The sequence below is a fragment of the Rutilus rutilus genome (genome assembly GCF_951802725.1).
Source record: "Rutilus rutilus genome assembly, chromosome: 21".
Classification (NCBI taxonomy): domain Eukaryota; kingdom Metazoa; phylum Chordata; class Actinopteri; order Cypriniformes; family Leuciscidae; genus Rutilus; species Rutilus rutilus.
Genome location: NC_140226.1, coordinates 31692833 through 31712967, shown reverse-complemented (window position 1 = coordinate 31712967; position 20135 = coordinate 31692833). Strand labels below are relative to the sequence as shown.

The following is a 20135-nucleotide window of genomic DNA, read 5'->3' as shown; positions in this document are numbered from 1 at the left end:
ACAGATTTGAATGTTCCGGTCAAAGGTTTAATTAACATGGGAGAATCATTGTCATCTAGGAATAAGATCGCGTGGGTGTTTGAATTGAGATCTTTTAACGATTAATTGGGCAACTCTATAACATCAAAGATCAACAACTGATGAATTTCAATGGATTCTCAGAATCAGAGTGAAAATGTTTGAGAGCTATATATTGGTGGTGTGTAGTTAAAGGGATAGTTCACTTTGAAATTAATTTTTGATATGTTTTAGCTTACCTCAAGGGCATCCAAGATGTAGGTGTCTTTGTTTCCGCAGTAGTTTCAATTTTGATATCTTTAGGTCAAACCGTTCTTGTCTGTCAGTCATATAATGCAGGTCGATGGTCACTGGCTCAAAACACAAGCACAGAGTCCAAATTAAAACAATTCCCCATCGTCCAAATGAAACAATTCCCCATCATAAGTACACATTGATGGCCCAAGACACGAAACGAGCGGTTTGTGTGAGAAAACGAACAGTATTTATATCGTTGTTATCTCTTGAAAACAGCACACGTCCAAATGATCTGACGGCGCGGGCGGGTATAGATATATACATAGATGTCGCCTTGGCTACTGCAGTTCATTGGAACGAAACCGTAGCCAAGGCGACATCTAGTGTATATATCTATACCCGCCCGCGCCGTCAGATCATTTGGACGTGTGCTGTTTTCAAGAGATAACAACGATATAAATACTGTTCGTTTTCTCACACAAACCGCTCGTTTCGTGTCTTAGGCCATCAATGTGTACTTATGATGGGGAATTGTTTCATTTGGACGATGGGGAATTGTTTTAATTTGGACTCTGTGCTTGTGTTTTGAGCCAGTGACCATCGACCTGCATTATATGACTGACAGACAAGAACGGTTTGACCTAAAAATATCAAAATTGAAACTACTGCGGAAACAAAGACAGCTACATCTTGGATGCCCTTGAGGTAAGCTAAAACATATCAAAAATTAATTTCAAAGTGAACTATCCCTTTAAAGATGGATTGTAATTTTTTCTTGAGAGTGTGTTAATGTGAGCCTAATGTGGTGCGATGTGAGTGCACATTGGTAATGTGTTGGTGTGTTGATGCGTTCTCACCTGTGTGTAAAGTCTGCCATCTGCTCCTTCTCTTGTCCGGATGACTGGAAGCTGTCTGATTATAAGTAAAGCTCGTCTTGACTTGCTGCCAGTGAGCGATGAAGTGAACATCAAAGCTTAAGCCAGACTGTGTCCAAGCAGGGCTTAGATCTGTCTCTCCATGCTTACGAATGCTCCAAGGTTCTTTGACTAATATGAGACTGTTGGAAATGCAGAGCCCAGCCCACCCCGCCGGAGGACACCCAGGGGCCCGACGTGTCTACGGACTACAATAAATGAGCAGAGCGTTATTTCTGACGTCAAGATCTTATGACAATACTACTGTCGCCCATTTTTATGATGTCATCTAGTGCCCCACAATAGCAAAAATAGAATTAATAGGTTTAATTATTTTATTTATTCATAACTTAGCCAATATGCACTTACTTGACTGGATATCAATAGAATTCTATATTAACAGACCGAAGTGCTTGTCAACCTGTAATGTCCCATTCTTACTATCAAGGCATCAAAAACAGAAGCAGGGTCAAGTGCCCTTAAAGTGATAGTTCACTTATTAATACAAATTTGCTTTTAATTTACTCACCCTCAGGCCTTCCAAGATGCAGGTGACTTTTTTCTCTCCTGTAGAACAGTAAAGATGTTTAGATGAGACCGTGGTCCTTAGTAATTCATGCAATGCAAGTCAATGGCCACTGTTACTTTGGGAGTAAAAAAAAAACAAAAAAAACATATATACTGTAGGCAAAGCAAAATTAATACCTGTGGCTCCTGGCGATACATTATAAATTATAATACGTCATAATGCGACAGGAAGCTTACAGATTGCCGTAAATTTGCAAAGGATGTTGATTACAAGTAATAATGCTGTAAATAATGTTCAGTTTCTTGCACAGACTGATGGGTTCGCTTGATAAGACCTCAATGTATTGCGTATCAATGTATACATTTGTTGACCCCATAGCGCTCAAATCACAAAAAAACATTTTAAAAAAAATTGGTGTCTGAAGAAGCGTTGTCAGCTTATGTGAAATGCAATTTCGTGTGTCTCATGACCAAATGCATCATGCTTAAGTTTGATCTTTTTATCAGATTTATCTTTTGAATTAGAGGTGACTGAGTTCAAGGAGCTGGACCATTTGCAGTGATTCAAACTTTAAGTTTCACTCTGCTCCTCACATAAAGGTATCTTATGGCTTGGTTTGCAATCAAGTAATTTGTAATACTGTTTTTTTTTTTGTGTGTTGTTGTTGCAACAAATACCTGTGATTATACTTGTATCTGCCTGTTACATGTTTTATATTGTTGAGTAGTGGTTTGGTTTGGCTAGGGGGTTTAGGTGGACAGAAAATCAATGAAAGTTTAAATATATATTAAAATAATTTCTACTTTTACAAATGCTCACAAATAATGAAGTGCATATTGATCTGATGCATATGATTGTCAGTTCTAAGTTCACTGATATGTCAAAACCTATTTTTAGCATCTTAGTAGTGAGAATGGATTGACTGTAAACAATCTTTAATTATGAACTAATGAACTATATTACATAAATTACTGTGCATTTGATGTGCACTTGTTGGATTCCTCATTTGTAAGTTGCTCTTATGTTATGTAAATAGTCGATTCTGATGATTATAAATGATACATTTACATATTTATTGAACATATTAAACAATCTTTTATCATCTTGCTGTTTAGAATGTGTATTACAATAATTTTTTAACATGGTTAAATGGGTTTCCTTTTTTTTTTTCAAGTTGTACTTAATAACCAAAAAATAACTTTCCACACTTCACAGTGCATTGCGACTCATATGAGATGAGATCACTTTAAGTGTTTTACATAAAACTGCAGATATTGCATTCGCCATCCTGTTTTGCTAATTCAAACATCCTGTTACATCTTGTTAAACTCACATCAATTATAAATGTTTCTTGTAGTGCAGATTTCAGTAATCAGAATGCATAATAAGAACTAGCAACATATTCTCATGAACTATGTTGTGTTTATGTATACTCACCAACTCATATGTCTCTACCAACATTTCTGCAAAACTACACACAATTCATGGCAGTTTCCTCCTGAAAGGAACACTAAAGGCAGTAAAATGCCAGCAACTTTTATTCCACAGAAATGATTACAGATTATCAATTAATAGTCTTTTTTTTTTTTTATTCTTTGCAGAATACTATGTTATGACCTCAAAACAGTTTTACCATAGCACAGGGGCGGTTCAAAGGTCAGTGGATATAACTTTAGCCCAAACTAAAATTGGGTATTTTTAATTAAAGGAATGAATTAATTATAAAAGTGATTTAAGGGAATAAAGAAAATGAAAGGCTTATTGTATTAGTGAAATAATTGTAACTATTTGCAAATAATATTTTATTTTTAATTATGCATGCATTCTCTCTAAATGAATCAAGGATATTATAGCATATTTTCAATTCAAAAAGGCAACATTTGATAAATAAAAAAGTTGAGTCATTTGTGTCACCGGATACTGTCGGTAGTTGAACATTTCTATTGTAAAACAGTCAAATATTAAATGTTTATCTACTTACATTTTACCAGGCATTCGTTCACTTCTTTAATCGTTTTGACATTGATGAGCTAGACCGCTGAACTTTTAGTCTTCCTAACAACAAACAGAGCGGTGCGTAATGGAGCGCATCAGAGCAGCATCAAGAATATCAAATATATTGCAGTGAATCTCTTATTTGCATCTTAAGTTTATTGGCAATAATAATGACAGGTTTGCGAAAGTGCAGAACTCGGTGAGCGCGCGCAAAACACATCTTCAGCACTGCGACTCATTTAAACGCCTCTGATTGGCCGATGCGTTCAACAGAGATGTCTGTGATTGGCTACAATGCTCAACGATGCAAAAGCACGTCGTAAGTTCCTATAATGCAAAGGGAATAATATAAATAAAACTGTAATATGCACTTTTCATGATTAGGTAATGGCGGCTGCTGTAATCTTATTCACATTTGTTTTTCTGATTAATTGTTTTGCTCTATGAGAAAGACAAGGTAACAAAATATTCGGGGCTTTACTAAAAACATTCGCCGCCCCATAGCATATGATTTGTAAATGAACCAAATAACTCCATATGTATGGATTTTCTAACATAGTAAACTTGCTTGGTTGCTCACCTGAGAAGTGAGCTAAAATGGATGGTTGCTTCAACAAATGCATTTTATTTTTTTATTTTGTTAACAATATTGGTTAGGTTTAATGAAATGTGCAGCAGTTTGTGAGTCATTCACAGCAGTAATGAAGGTAAAGTCTTCAGTGAATGATTAGTTAGTAATTAGTAGAAACCATCAGTTAGTGGACCATCAAATTAAAGTGTAACCAAAAACAGTCATAATGTTCAGCCTTTACTTATAAAACAATAAACCCTCCACACACATGTTCCAGCCTGCTCTCATGAGAAAACTGGAGGATTTTATTAGGTTGTGATTTGTTATGAATTTGCTCGATTTGTTTCTTAGGAAAATCTTTGATTCTTTGTTCAGTAGGTTTTTATTTCATGTAAGATTGGAGGATCATAGGTTATTACCTTGAGCCCTAGTTGGCGGACAGTAATGGCTGCCCCAACATCATTCTTATTGATTTTACATGATCAGCAGGTGAAAAGGTCACACAGTAATGTAGTGAGGTGGAGCAAGTGAGGTGAGCCGTGTAGGGAAAGTTGCATTATTTTGTGTGCAGAGCATCTGTGTTCTCTCTGAAAGAAATGTAATTTGTAAATATTAGAAAAATTGTGCGTATTTGAATGTGTTGTTACAATGATTCTTTAGAAATCACACAGTGTGCTAAATGAATTTGAGGTTTTTAAAGCTACACTGTGTGATATTTTCCCCCATCTAGCAGTGAAATTGTATTATACATATATATTTATGTATAAATATTCACACCCAGTGAATATTAGTTTCTGTTCCTTTCAATTTCGAGGGCGTTTTAACTCCTACGGTGGCCGTATTATTCCCAGATTAACATGGCTTCCAGGTCGACTTCGTCCAATTGCGCCTTTAAAACTATCACCTGTGATCCGTCGCAGCACAGATTTATGTAACAAGGTAAACAATACTTTTTCACCATTGACGTGAGGAAAAGTAACGCAAGTTATACTAGAGGTCGTTCTGGCGTTATGCACAACCATGCTATGGGTAGACAAGCAACTATAAAACTTCGGTGTCCGTTTTAACATTTTTGCTCCTCATGAGCTCTTTCCATCTGGGAAAAGTTACTCCAATATTGACTTTGGTCTTGCTGATTTGCCTGTCGTGTTGACGTTTTAATTCTCTCTTTCGCTTCCTTGGCGACTCTGTTACGTGTCCTCGAAAACAGGCGTGATCCTCCATCAGCAATCTTTCAGATCTGCCGGCAGTCGCGAGTAATCTCCCCCTCGCATTCGTCTCTGTGTCACTGAGTGTAAAGCGCGAAAGGCGAAGCTTGAATTTACAGGTATGTCCCTCTTTGGCTAATGTAGTTTCAAGATGGAGGTGCAACATGGCGACCGGCATTCGAACCCCTCACCCGTATGTACTTTCAATGGCAGATTATAAACTTACGAGAATACTTTATTACTTGAAAGAAGTAAATATACATTAATGAGCACATATATTTTTGAAAGAACTAAGTGTTTTTTGCTAAGAATCAACAAAAAAAAAAAAATTACACAGTGTAGCTTTAAACATTTAAAGGGTTAGTGAATGAAAATGAAAATTCTGTCAGTAATTGCTCGCCCTCATGTTGTTCCAACCCCGTAAGACCTTCGTTCATCTTCGGAACACAAATGAAGATATTTTTGATGAAATCTGAGAGCTGGCTCACTCCTCCATAGACTTCTAGGTGACCGAAACTTGCTGGCCCAGAAAAGTTATTAAAGAGATCGTTAATATAGTCCAGGTGACTACAGTGGCTCAATCTTAAGTATATCAAGCGACGAGAATACTTTTTGTGCGCAAAAAACAACAAAAATAACGACTTTATTCCACTATTCATTTCCTTCTATCTGGGCCTCGAGTTAGTTCACGTAGTGTTTTTGCGCAGCGCGTCTGTGTTACACGTCACCACGCAGACTCACTATTGGCCGACGCTGGTCATGTGTGTGATGCGTGTGACGAACAACACAGACGTGCTGCGCAAAAACACTACGTAAACTAACTCGAGGCCCAGAGAGAAGGAAATGAATAGTGGAATAAAGTCGTTATTTTTGTTTGTTTTTGCGCACAAAAAGTATTCTCGTCGCTTGATGTACTTAAGATTGAGCCACTTGGACTATATTAACGATCTCTTTAATACATTTTCTGGGCCAGCAAGTTTCGGTCACCTAGAAGTCTATGGAGGAGTGAGCCAGCGCTCAGATTTCATCAAAAATATCTTAATTTTTGTTCCAAAGATGAACGAAGGTCTTACGGGGTTGGAACAACATGAGGGTGAGTAATTACTGACAGAATTTTCGTTTTTGGGTGAACTAACCCTTTAATTAATATCATATATAAACACAATAATGTCTACTGCATTCAATATTCTCTGGACCTCTTAGGATTTGTAAGCATTTGAACATATTTGAAAAGGTTTTGCATATTAGAATTGGCCTGTCAATATGTTTACATTGCACTGTACAATACCTACGAATACTAATGAGATCACTTTTGTTATACGCATTTCCATATAATAGAGCATCTGTGTTTTTTCAAGCAAGAATAGCACACATCACAATACTGAAGACAATGGAGAAACATCTCCAACAAAACCAGGAAAAGCTGTTTTGCCAGTCATGTTGAATGACAGATTCATTGGGAAATTGTTTGAATTATGGATTCTCAAGGAGTTCCCTATGCCTGAGACTACTGACAAATCCGGCCTTGACACTTGCTCTGCAGGGTTTTTGATTGCAGAGTCAATAATAAAATGAAAAGCAGCCAGTCTGCCTTACCCTGTGAGATTGTAATGGTGCTTATTAAACATTCCCTGAAGGGTGCATGTTGTGGCAGATGTACAAGGTGTGTTGCTGAAGCATGTAATGTAAGCAGTATTTCCCTCGGTGCGTTTCACAACTACTACGCCATTTTTGTAAGCATTGACAAGTGATTTTTATATTAGAGTGATTAGGTTTCTGAATTAATTATTGCGATTAGTCAATTTCCAAACATCACACAAGAGCTTACTTTCTAAGTGGTACCTTTGCTTTTGTATTTTGATCTGGCTCTGAGATAAAATGCCACAGCCGAGGTGCAATTTCAATCAGATTACAGATTATCCAGACCCGATTCGAGAAATGAAATCTGTTAGAACTAATCCAACAATATAACTAATCAGCTTACTCTTTGCCTCGCTGCGTATGCAATATGGCTTGCGATAGAGATGTTTTCAGTGGAAAAGAAAACCAGGATGAAAGACAATCATTGTGACAAAATCATTTCTAACCTCAAATTTGATGGTATCTGAGTGCTTTTCTTCAAAATCCAATGTATCAAGATCAAACGCGTGCCTAAATATTGCATTTTGTCGAAATGAACGAGTCAGTAGGTCACTATGGTAAAACATTTACAGCAATTGGCCTATCATGAAGGCCATCACTGTGTGTGAAGCATCATACAAAATTAGATCTCTGGCCAAAACCTACTCCATCATCACTCATGAATATTTCAGACCCCCAACATAACTTGGCTGTTTGAAAATTTGATCTTACAAGTGTGTAAAGATATGCCTCAGAAATCATAAATATGTATGCCGTTTCGTTTCTGCGCCTCGGTTATCTAAAATGATTCCCGGGTGTGGATGCTGTGTAGTATCACATCTCTGGGCAAAGCTTTGCCAGCAACATTACTAATTACTATAATTAATTCTCTATGTTTGGCATCTGTGTATGTCACCTAATTAGCAGATGTGGTTCTATTCACTCATATTTCAATGGTTTGCCTTGTAAAAGAAAGGGTAAATTAGCTGTGCGATAAGTCTCTTTTGACCCTCTCATCCTTGAAAGGCAATGACATCATATTTTCAAAGAACATATGCAAGATTGGTTCATTTTTTTTTATCACGGTATCCAGCTTTCATCTGAAAGCTGTGAAGGTGATGACAGAATGTGTTTTGTGAACATATACTTTGAAATGACTGATGAAAGGTTCTGTCTTATATTGATAACTTATTGGCCTTTCAATGTTGTGCTGACGGTTTCGTTCCTTCATTTATCACATGATCTTGACTTCAGAGAGATGTGTAATGGAGAAACAATGAAGGGAAGAGACTGTTATTATGAAGAATCACAATAACTGCTGGATCTGCACAAGTGAGCAACTTCAAATTCTGTTAAAGTTCAATGCGCTATATTTAATTGGCCATTAATAATAATGTCATATTGAGTCTGTAATGTATGTAGAATTAATTTGATGAAGTATTTTTTTGTGCGTGTGTGTGTGTGAAAAACTACACAGGCTTTTGTGTGTGTGTGGATGGCCTTATTCGTCTGCCACCACAGAAGATACTTTTTGACCAACATGAATTAATATATATGTATATATACTGTATATACACACACATATGTGACCCTGGACCACAAAACCAGTCACATGGGCCATTTCTATTATTATTATTGAGATTTATACATCATATGAAAGCTGAATAAATATAAAATATAAAAAAATATAAAAAATATTTTGAGAGTGTAAGGAGACCGACTTGCATCATTCGCTGTGCTTTATGGGAGTGGGCGGAGCTAAAGAACTCTTTTTGCAAGTGTTGCTTGTGGTGACTCTCTGATTTATTGGAGTTTTCTGTACAGCATCATGGGTAATGTCGTTTTTTCACCATGAATTCAGCTCCTAAAAACTATTATTTTAAAAATGAGTTGCAGGCTAACAGCTTCAAAAGATGCAAATACCATGGATTCACAACCTCGTAGCTCACAGTAGGGCTTTAAAGTTTTACAAGCTATCATTAAAAATCTATTTCTCTGGACAAAATGGATGGAGTTTTTACTTCTAGACCCCGACTGCTAAACTCTATAACTATAAATTATGCATAATGACATGCAACTCAAGTTAAACCAGTGTTAAATGTATAATTACAGTGTATTACATAAGGATTCCTTCAAATAAACTAAACCCAAATCTTGCTCGTTGTTAATTATATATTAACCAATGTGTACTAATGGGACCTTATTATTAAATGTTACCAAATTATGATTCCTGCATGGAGAATGAAGTAAACACGTACAAAACAATCATTTAAACTGAATACGTTATATCTAGAGACCAGAAGGTCAGATAAATTTGAGGTGGGCTCTTGGTCACCTACTGATTGTTCAGCAAAGCTTTAGCATGACAACACCCTGGCAACCACCAACAACACCCTGGCAACCACCTACAACAAGTTTTACACTTGCAAGCGCCACTCACATTTTCTTCAGATAATATCAGTGTAGTTTTGATTAGTATACTGATACAATTGATTAGACTATCTGAGGCGAGTCTTCACCTCACAGCAGAGCACTGTAATTGTGTTTGACTTTCACCCCAATGATAGATTGCACACCGTCATAAAGCATAAATCATGTTTGCCTGCAGGTGTGTCCTTGATACTGCATCATATTTTGATGAGGCACTTCAGTGTTGCCTTGTAAAGTTTCATACGATAAAATCAATGTATGTTGTATACAATTGTCACATCCATATGAAATGTTCCCTATATTTAACGTTTTATAATATATCTTTACGATATACGTTTTATAAGAGCAACGATGAGCAGTGTTTAAAGAGAACAGGAATAAATCGTGTCATATTCTCGGCTTATCAGCGCAGCGGCATTTGATCGGAACATCAACATGTCATGGCTAAGACCAAAATAGAATGTGTTGCGTATGACACTTTTTCATGAGATACAGTGAACATCCACATCAATGAAACGCATGACAACACAGAACAGACTACAGCTTCAGATAGGTCTAAGTGACATTGATAACAGCAGCATTATCACAAACGTGTGAATCTCTAGCTGGATAATAGTCCCTGAAAAGAAAGGCAGTGGCAGATAACTGGCTTTTTTTTTTCTTTTTTTTTTTACTTTTCTTGAACAAAATAAAAAATAAAGAATAATAAATAAATAATAGTGTGTGATAAATGGCCCATGCTATGGAAAGGTTTTTTTGTTTAGTTTTTTTTTAAACTCATGCTCAACTATTAATTCTATCTATATCTGTCTAGAATTTACTAAATTGTGATCTTGCTCTTAAAAAAGTAGTGTGGTGGTACAGGGCAAAATGGTATATTCCAAGGCACTGAATGATTAGCATATTCATATGCATTGGCATTGAACGATTACCATATTTATGTTCATTTGCATTTACATTGGACTCCAAGGAAAACCATGTCACTTCAAAGTCAAGGCACATTTATGTAGCATGTTATACATGTTTAAAAGCAGCTACACAATAATAAACAGGACAATTAAAATGTTAATTTAAAATGTATCAATTATGTACAGTAAACACATTCATTTTCGAATGTAAAGCTGCTCTACAGAAAATGGTGGTCATTAATCAGCTCAATTTGAGTCATCTGAATTACTTCAAAGACAGTTATTGAACTGAGTTGGAACAGTGTTGCAAAGTTCATTGATTATGAAACAAGTTCAATTTCAGCTATGAGCAGCCTTAGCAGAAAACAATAGTGTCATGATTCAGCTCCAGTCAGTTCAATGCTGATTCAATTCAGTTGCAAAAGTTAGTGTCATTAACCAACTCAATTCAGTTTTGTTCTTCCATGGTAAATGCCCCCCCCCCCACAGGTACACAGTGAAGCAGATGCATATTCTGCACACCAATTAAATTGAGATAATCTTGCTAATGTATGCCATGAGGCCAGTGTTACTAGCAGTGTTTTAGTGATTTTTGGTAGAGGTGCAAATGGCCAGATAAGCATAGAAGCTGTCGACTTGGACCATTGGCGTTGGTGTTTTTTCATGAGCAAACTCAGCTAAAATTTCGTTCCGATAATGTAAAAATCTAGTTTTTAAGATCTAGTACCACAGCTTTTGAAACACATGTTCAGATAAATGTATTTTCCCTGTCTTGCAGGTGAACGAGTGACCCAATGAAGTGGAATACTACTTTATCGGAGTGCTGGAAGAGAAGTCACCTTGCCCCAGTTCTCCGAGAGCGCAGGGAGAGAGACAGACATCTCTGATTGTTTGTTGCCAGTAGGGAGACGGGAAGGTCAGTAAACAAACTAGACTGCATTTCTCCTGCCGCAGTGTGTCATTTTGCCTGATGTTCAACTCATGTCAGCACAGGAAGAGATGTTTGGAACCCTGCTTGATATATCAGCGATTGACTGCTGTCAGTGTAAACACTGCCGTTTGAAATGCCAGGAATACAACCTCAATGAATACAGATTAAGATTTGAATCATTTTGATCTTTGAGCAGAGCTGATGCAGGGTTTAAATCTACTTTTACACTATTCAGAACAAAACGGATAAATTATTCTGAATACTGCGTAATAGGCTGCACAAGTAAAAAAATATTTAAAGGGGCTATGTGTAAGATTGTTCATGTATTAAGCAACATTTTATTGGAAATGTTTCGTTACAAGCTGTTCACCCAAGACCTTCCCTGAATTTCTAGACTGTCTATGAAAGCACGTAGACAGATTTTTTTACGAAAGACTCTGGACATTTTTGCCAGGAAAATCAAAAGAATATGACACATTATATGAATGCTTATACAATGTTCGGGTAAATGCCGAAAGAGCTTCTGTGCTGTAATGTCACTGTGTAATGCAAAGGAAAGAGATTCAAACTGTAGTCTCGCATAGACAGATCTTTATACGTCTTAGTCTCAAATCAACTTTATACAGTAATCTATCATAAAAGTGTCATTTTAATGACCTCATCTATCGACGTGATGCCTGTGAATTGCACAGCTTGTGCAAACATCTCTATGATCAGATTCTTTCTTAACTGCTGTTTTCTGACCACTGTCATTTTGTTGTTGTTGTGAATTGCAATACAACATGATGAGGTGCTGTAATTTAGCAAAGGGGATGAAATCAGAGGATCAGCATTAAAATCCAGAAAATACTCTTGCTGTTGTAAATGTCAATGTCTTGCATAAATGACCTTGACTTACAATTGTAATAAATAAATATGGTAATCGTTCAATGCCATGGCATATGAATATGCTAATCGTTCAGTGCCTTGGAATATATCAAACTGCCCTCTAACACCTACCATGGCACCACAGTGCTTTTTTAAGGGCAAAATCATGATTTAGTAAATTCTAGACAATTATAGGTAGACTTAATGGTCAATCCTGAGTATATCTTTCCATGGCATGGGCCACTCTATTATTAATTCATTAATTAATTTATTACTCTTTATTTTTGTTCAAGGAAAATCAGTTTTCAACACTCCCAAAGCTTCACAGTCCTGTACCTCTTCCTGGTTCGACATTTCATTCAGTAACATTAGGCAGTTTTGATTTATTTGATGATTGTATTATTTACACATGCATCTGCTTTCATATGCTATCGCTTGTTTCTGCTTCTTTTTCGCCTGTGTTTTGATCGGGAGATTCAGTACTCTTTCAGAAGATGTGTAATTGCGCCCCCTACCACATAACAGTGAAAACACTGGAAGTGTTTTCCATCAATGGTGGGGAAAGAGTTAAAAGCACTGCTGCAAATGTAAGTGAAGAACGAAAAATAACTGTGCAGTGAGTATATTGGGGCATTGAATCACACTCAGGGTCTTGTACGTTACAAGTTCACAAGTGCGAGCACAAGTAATGCGTTGCTGACTGCAGTTCACTTAACGGTCACCTGTTTCGCAAATAACAAGGGTTTCTGAATTCTACATGCAGCCCCTTTAAATTAAAAAAAATGGAACACAAGGCAATTTAATTCAATTAATTTATCATCTACATATTGTCTACTGCTTGCAAATAAAGAGGCAGCAGTCTGTTCTGCCATCCTGATATAATGCTTTTAGAGCAACTCACTATAGGTGCTTGCTTGACACAAACTCCATCTGGCATTGCTGCTAGTTTAGTTCAATTTATGTGGTGCGGTTATAACATGCATTACCAAAGACTAACTCTATTTTCATACTCCTATTATTCTATACATTTTTGGTTGTATATACAGTTTTTTTTTTAGTATTAACAAAATATATGTAAGTTGCCTCTGTTACAAAAAAAAGAAAAAAGTATCAAATCATATTGTCCTCGTCTATAAAGCACTCCTGAATCACAACAGCGCTAGCTTCTGATAGGCTGAAGCAAGTCGATCACGGGCATGCCGAGATTATGGCAGGGCGAGGCAGCGTCTCGTTCCCTCTTCAGGGAACTAGGGTTACATATGTAACCGAGACATTCCCTTTCAAGGGAACTCAAGCTGCGTCGAAACGCTGCGGGAACGCTAATACCCACGTCGCCATAAGAGCAAATGTCCGTCCGTGTAAAGTCAGAGCCCACATTTGGACAAAAGCACCTGCGCCCCTGGAGTGGAGCTGAGGTCAAGATCGTAGAACCTCACAAATGTGTGCGGTGAGGACCAGCCTGCCGCATCTCAATCACAAACAGTAAAAAAAAAAACATAATTTATTAAACATTCATTAAACATATTCATGTTTTGTAAATGATTAGTTAATCATTTACTAATCACTTGTAAATGACTTGTAACGGAATTTACAAAACATACATAAAATGTTAGTATATCACTTGCTAATCATTTATGAATTTTTTGTAAATAATTAGTTCATCATTAACTAAACACTTATAAATGACTTACAACTGAACGTTATTATAAAGTGTTACCTGAAATTATTATGAAAATGAATAAAGAAAAATAATGCTAAAAAATAACAGTACATTTTTAGTCTTCAGAGGGTAATGCCGGTGCTTTAAAAGGACGATGCCGAATCGGGAGAGAGATGGCTGGCAAGCGTCCCTTCAGCCCTGGGCATCGCCCCATAACCGCGTTGTCTAGACCCATGTATATTGGAATATGTAGATGTTTGGGGACTAAACACACAGTACGAAACCATCTTTTTCCAGGACTTCGACACCTCGGTGTGGAGGTCTGGAAAAAACGGCAAGCATCGGCCTGGAGGCTGCATGCGGGAAGGCAGAGAAGCGTTCATCTAGTTTAGTAACCTCGATCGGCAGGAGCGCAGCGTTCTTAATGGTAAACGCTCACAATCGGCCCCCTCGAGAGCTAACTGGGCATGCTGCACTATCAAACAAACAACACATAATTGGTGTGTATCCCCACCCGTGAGATAACGAGTGCAGGGATGTACACACTTCCTATATTGCTGTTCGCTCACCATTTATTTAGTTTTTTTTTTTTTTTTTTTGATATAATGAATATATGTGACAAAGCTCCTGCCTAGTAGCAACTAAGGACAGACAAAAACACTTTTCAGACAAAGATTCACACAGAGCGCTTGCTGAAGGCACAGAATAGCGCTGTTGTGATTCAGGGATGCTTTATAGTTTCCTGGTCGATGATGTCACCCATCTATGATGTTCCAAACATGATGCAATTTGGAGACAAAACACATCGCTTGCAAGTTTGTGCGCACCCTTTTGAACATGAGAGTTGCTGTTTCAGTGTGATTTTATGTTTTACCCTTGATATCTTAGCAGCAGGAATATATGTTTTATGTCCAAAAATTTTAAATCACAATCACAGTATTTGTCAAAATAATGATTTAAATGATGATGAAATGTCTTTCATAAATTGACCTACAACTATAGGGGAAAACAACATTAAAATAAAGTATTATAATGCGCAGACTGACACATTTATTCCAGTGGACTATTATTGAATTGGTTACAGCTTTGAACACACTAGTACCAATAATGGTTTTAAAGCAGCTATTATCTGGTAAGACAATTTATTTGATCAATATGAGGAAGACGCCATTCTCAAAATCAAACATTGCTACTGTACCAGTACACCATTACAACCTACCTCAGATGCCTATCTTTTTGCCAACAGACTGATTTATTCAGTGGATTGGCTAACAAGACTGTGTTAAGTGCATATTGTGTAAAATCATGGCACTTCTTATTTCATATTTAAAAAGAATGTATTTTGTGACATCTATATTCCACAATCCACATTTCAATATGGCTGGCCACAAGTTCTTTGAAACAAAAACAAAACATACTTTGCCATTCAACTCATATAGTCAGTTTGTGACATAATGGTGTATTGTTTAGATTAGTGGTTTTCAGATCAGCCCGTCTCTCTTCTGCCGGTTACATTGTACGAATCTGTGGTCGTGTCTCCTAAACGGTGGTCCTACGTCGTACAGTGAGAGAGGTTCTTGCAACTAAGGATAGCCTGCAATATTTTCTGACAGTGTCAGAAATTCACCATGATCATCTCACTCTGTGTTTGCTGCTGCGATCTCCTTCTACTACCTATGATTCAATACGTGTCGTACCCAAGATTATTAGATCCATGTCATACAGTGTGATTTGTAATGATCTTATAGGATTGTCTGTAGCATGCATTAGTGACACCTGATTCAGATCATCAGCTCATTAGGAGATAACTTCATGAACTGAACTAAAGGTGAGCCTCAATCAGCTCCTTTGCTCCCTAGCTTGATAATCAGTGTATCATGTACATGAATCCGGGCACTGGTAAGGACTCTGGCTCACTGGGATCCCAGTCACATTGGGATGTTGTGATTACTCAATTTCCGGCAACATGACTTCATACATCTTCTACGTAGTATGTTTTTGCAGTGCATTGTGGGATTTTTCAGGAAGCGAACGATCCAGTGCACTGGAAGGATTTTGCAATTTAAACAGCTTTTAAAATGGCCGACTCCCTGATCAGTGCCCCGACTACTGAATTAAGGAGCTGATTGAGACGCACCCTGAGGCCCTGTTTACACCTGGTATCAAGATGCGTTTTGGTCGATCTGATCACATGTGGACGACTCTAAATACAGGTGTAAAAAGGGCCTAAAATGTTTTGAGCGTGTCCACTTTCGACTACTTCTAGAGGTAGTTGAAAACGCATCATGTGGTCGAATGTGTTCAATCAGCCACAAGAGACTCGATGGTCTACTCTCCGTCTACTGACCTAATGAGTAAACATTATGGGAAGCACACTTGACAGATGGGATTTAAACTTTATTGGCTAAAGACTCAAGTTTGTTTTAAAAAGACAAAAAAAGCACCAAGCGCAATGTTCTCTCACCATTCCTGATTTATAACACGCATTCACCGCGTTCGGCTGGTCTTGAGGCTGTCAGAACAGAAATGAAAGCCACTGCTCTCCGTATGTTTTTTCCGTTGTCTCTGGTCGTGTTCATATGTAAACTGCGTGAGCTTATTTCATCCATTAGCTCGAAAGATCCCATACATTTACCCTTCCATAGACCCTCCCCTTGAAGAAATCACGACAGAAGTGGTTGAAAGTGGACAAAAGAGACGGATTAAAACACCAGGTGTAAACGGTATGTGTCTCCCTCGTCTACTTGTGATTCGATCGACCAAAATGCATCTTAATACCAGGTGTAAAAAGGGCCTCAGTGTGTCATAAATGATAAACATACAAAATGTGCAGATCGATTGGTCCTCAGGATTTTCACTGGTTTAGATATCGTTTTTGTTGTTTAACAGTTATTTCTTTCTAGTTCCAGATGTTTTATTTTGATGGTATTAGGTATTGCTTTATTGGAAACTCCAGCAAAGGGTTTATAAAACATGTTACTATTGCAGTGGTGATTGCAGCTGGTTCTTGTAGAATAAAGACGAGTCGCGACAGGAAGCAGTGGGCTTTAATTGCCTCCCAACAGATTACTGGCTCACAGAGAAAGCGGGTTAATTGTGTGGGCTGGAAAAGCCATTTCATGACCTTTATCAAGCATTACCAAACACAACATTTCTGAAGCTTTAATGTTTACAGGTTTGCCTCCTAGTGCGCATGAAATGAGTTGGCTAGCTTCCAAAATAAAAAGGCCACTCCTTCTATATAACATTAATTTGTAAACAAAGTGACACACAGGACATTATAAAAATAGTGTATCCATATACGGTCAGGTTAATATTTATTATACAGCAGCAGCCGTATAATACAGTTAGTTGGGCTTGCTTACTCAAATATTACTAATACTACTGTTCATTGCACACAAGCCATCCCACACCATTTTTGCTAGGAAATATGGGACTCTGGATACATTTCTGCAGAACTACAAAAACGCATACATTTCACTGAAGTCTCCAGCTGAGTTGACCACTAACTTTGTTCTTTTTTAAATTATGATTACAGGGGCAGAATATCTATTAATAAAAACTTATGTTCACATGGTACCTTCCACAATACTATGTCATGATCTCAAAACACATTTAACACAGTTCATGATTTGTAAACTAATGCATTTTTACATTTGCATTACATAACCAGCGCCATATGCATCACTTTTATGATGTCGTAAATCTGCTTGCCATATGTATTAAATGTGCTCAGTAGCTCACCTGGCAATTGCACTTGTGACATGCCACAAAAGAGCTAAAAGCCTCATATAAGGAAGATTAAATGGCATGGTTGCTTCAGTAAATGTGTTTTTATCTCTCGTTTGCTTTTGCTCAAACTATTGGTTAGGTTCAGGGTATAGGGTTTAGTATTGGGGCTTAATTTCAAATGCAATTGAGCATTTAGCTTTCAGCACATTCTCCAGGAATTTTATTTCCAAACTGCCCAGATTCGTGCATTAACCAACTTGATAAAATGTTGATACAGTCGTGTTTAACTATTTTGGAGAAAATTAAAAAGAAAGTTTGGCAGAAACATAACTACAATCATGTATTTACAAATTATAACACATTTTAAGACACATTTCAAGACAAAATAACACACTATTAAATTATTAAAGGGGACCTATTACACGCCATCTGACAGCCAGATTTCTGTGTGCGGTGTTTCAGATGTGTGCGCTCAGAAAACCATAATATCAAAATTTAGACTGATATATTTACATTTATGCATTTGGCAGACATTTTTATCCAAAGCGACTTTCATTGCATTTCAAGGTACACATTTACATTCATATCAGCTCTTGCTTTCCCTGGGAATCAAACCCATGACCTTCGCGTTGCAAGCGCCAACACTCTACTGTTTGAGCTACAGGAAAGACATTTAACTTTCAATGTCAAGTGAGTAGGACCACGATATTAAATACCAAACAGATGCTTTGTTCGTTTTTGGAAGAATATCTGAGGCACGAGCTGTAAAGGCTCCGCCCACTTCTGGAAAGTGGGACGGGGGGCAGCAGCTCATTTGGATTTAAAGACACGTGCATGAAATCAGCATGTTTTTCCTTTCACTCAAAAATGGCCCTTTACAATATGGTATAATACAGACACATTCTGGGAACACCTGAAACTTATATTACGTCTTGTAAAAAGTGGCATAATTGGTCCCCTTCAAATTATTAAATGCATGTCTTAAAAGGTTTAAGCAAAACCAGATCGTAACACTTTTTTGGTAATTTTCAGTTTCAAAAAGTCAAATGTCAATTGTGGTATGTTATTTTCTAAATGTGCTATTTTTGATAATCAACTGTGTTTTGTTCACGTTTATATGCAACTAACAAGAACACATTCGAATATCTGCTTAGTACTTGCCACTAAACCCAATAACAGCAACAATTAGCGATGTGGTTTTCTTCAAAAGTGTAAAATTATTAGCAGTGTTGTCAAATTAATGATATACTGTAATGCCTTTCCAATAACTATTTCAGTTGCATCCGACATGTTAAAATATGACTGCTGTAAAGTACACTGAAATGATGGCTGATTGTCAGCCGTCAGCTTAGCCAAAGCCCCTCAGGATACTGTATAAATGTTTAGCACTTCAGGTAAACCATTAGCTGGTGACCTGCCAGTAAACTGCCTACGTACCACATGCTGTCTGCTGACAGTCAGCCAGTATGTCAGTGTACTCCGAGAGTGGAAGTCTGTCCACCACCTGACCACTGTCTCTCGACCATCTGGCACTGCTCGCTCTCTTGAGACGGGATTAAGTGCACTCGCCTGTCACACAAATGACAACAGCTCCCCTGCAAACTCCAAGAAACGAGTGTGAAAAACTGCTTCGTTAGAGTGCTAAGAGTGATGTTGTGTGTGCTTTCCCCCACATACTGAGTCCTTGAGCTTTTCACACAAGTAGCAATCTCCCTTGAGTGTCATTGGTTTTGCCATTTCTGTCCTTTGCCTCATGCGTAAGTTTTGCACATTGTGTTTGTATCAGCATGTTTTTAAATTTTCGTTAGACAGATGATATTACACCTTATTGCAACTGTTTTGTTACGGTATATTAGTGTGCTATAATGATGCAATTCCCTGAGACTAATTACAAATGCATTTTTATGTGTGTAGAAATAATCTTGCTCTTTTCTTTTTCAAATTTTGGCATACAATTTGGCATACATTTATGTTTCAGTTCTTATTTATCAAAAGACAAAATCTGAAAAAAGACTGAATTATATGAAATGCTGATTAAAAATAAAGCCAACACTTCTAAAATTCAAAGAAGATTACCAACATTGAAGATGATTAAGTTTGCTTCCTCGTTTTTTTTTCTGGTTGTGTGACGTCATGTAATTGTGCCAGCTTAACTCAAAATCTTTACATTATGAACAAATCATTTAACATGATCCTTTACTGTAAAAAATGTCCATAAATGTATGTCACCACTACCACTCTCTTGATGCATAACTGGACAGCATGTGCACATTAAAGATGATAAATTTCATTCTAGCTGTTCTACCAGTTTTTCAAGATTGGATTGATCTTCTGACCCTTTAAAGATCTGCTTCATTTCTTAACTTGACCACATAAAAAATATATAATAATATTAATAATACATTAAACTCTCATTTGGATAACAGAAAATTGTCTTCATGTGCCATTTAAAAATATGGTGTGATAACAAGGGAAAACATTTTCTAGATCTTGTCCATTTTGTCCTTCCAGCTGT

The 20135-nt window shown here is 37.2% G+C and overlaps 1 protein-coding gene across 1 annotated transcript in view; it reads left to right on the top strand.

Annotated features, from left to right (window-relative positions):
* The window catches only part of LOC311280675 (leucine-rich repeat and fibronectin type-III domain-containing protein 2), a 125289-nt gene that overhangs the window by 30577 nt on the left and 74577 nt on the right, over positions 1-20135 (top strand). Inside the window, exon 2 of the mRNA XM_084393001.1 lies at positions 11209-11346. The gene's annotated coding sequence lies outside the window, so the exon portion shown is untranslated. The remainder of the gene's footprint in view (positions 1-11208; positions 11347-20135) is intronic.